We start from the raw sequence: 1480 nt of genomic DNA, 5'->3' as shown, positions 1-1480 counted from the left end.
GTAATAAAATTGTATTTTAAACCTAACCTTAACCATAAGGTTTAAAATCATGGTGCTTGCAACACCAGGGTTGTGGGTTTAATTCCTAGTATGGAATAGTATGAAAAATGTATGCACTCACTACTGTAAGTCATTCTGAATAAGAGCATCTGCTAAATGACTCAAATGTAAATGTAAACCTTAACCACACTACTAACCGTAATGCCTAACCCTAACCTTAAATGAAGACTAAAAAGCTCTTTTTTTCATGAATTTTTTGATATAGCCCATTTTGACTTTGCAGCTGGCCCATCTAGCGGAAACCACCCAGTCCTACCTACAGGCAAGACTCATGACAATAAATGTCAACTTGCTAAAAGAAAATGCATTTGGCTTTGATTTAAAGGAAATATATCTGTCAGTTACTGTATTTGTATTCCATCAAGTGATTTGCATTTGAAAAAGTTGCAAATGGTGGAGACGTAGATTAATTACACAATCTTACTTTATTTGTGGTGTCTGCTGTGGACCATCTTGAACTAGACTGAGATTCTGTGTTTGACAGAGATAGAGGGAGAGAGGGAAAAGGAGTATATAAGAAAGAGTAATTGATAACGTGAAGAAAACCTGACAAGGAAAATACAGTACAATGTACCACCATCAGAAGGGACGATTGTCTTCAAGACAATTACATGATCAGTAAGTCTATGCTGCTGTTTGCCATAGTTATACCATACCGGTACACTCTTAGAAAAAAGGGTTCCAAAAGGGTTCTTCGGCAGTCCCCATAGGAGAACACTTTTTGGTTCTAGGTAGCACCCCTCTGTGGAAATAGTTCTACATAGAACCCAAAAGGGTTCTACCTGAAACCAAAAAGGGTTACGACTACCAGGGTTATTCAAAGGGTTCTCCTATGGGGACAGCCGAATAACCTTTTAAAGTTCTAGATAGCACCTTTTTTTCTAAGAGTGTAGGTATGGTAGTTAAAGTATAGACATAGACATAGTCATAAACTCCATATCATACTAGCTACCTGATGTCTCTCTCTGTGTCCTGTCACCATGGAGATCAGACTGGCTGTTTCCTCTTCTGTCCAATGGATCTACTGGGCCACTGTAGATGCCCTGGAGTACATACACAGGGATCATGGATGCAACAGAGATGTTTACTGTGTCATTGTTGAGAATTCAGAGTGTTATTAGCAGTATGGTTGCGTCCTGATCCTCTACCCTTCTCCCAAAGTGTGCGCATGCACCCTAGGTGTCATGGATTTAAGAATTGGTGTAAGCATTAGCTGGAGGGAGTTTCCACTATTGCTTAATCTACAAAATGGAGTGAAAGTGCACAATTTGGGACAAGGGTAGAAAATCAGGGTGCAACCAATGTCTCTCTATACTCACCTCATAGTTCGGATCCATCCACACATGCCCCTGGTCTCTTCCCTGATTGGTGTCTTGGAGCTCCTGAGGTAAAGGGGGGCGGGCTGGAGGCTCTGATTCCA

This window comes from Coregonus lavaretus (genome assembly GCF_964263955.1).
Source record: "Coregonus lavaretus genome assembly, chromosome: 1".
NCBI lineage: Eukaryota > Metazoa > Chordata > Actinopteri > Salmoniformes > Salmonidae > Coregonus > Coregonus lavaretus.
This window is presented reverse-complemented; position numbering follows the sequence as displayed.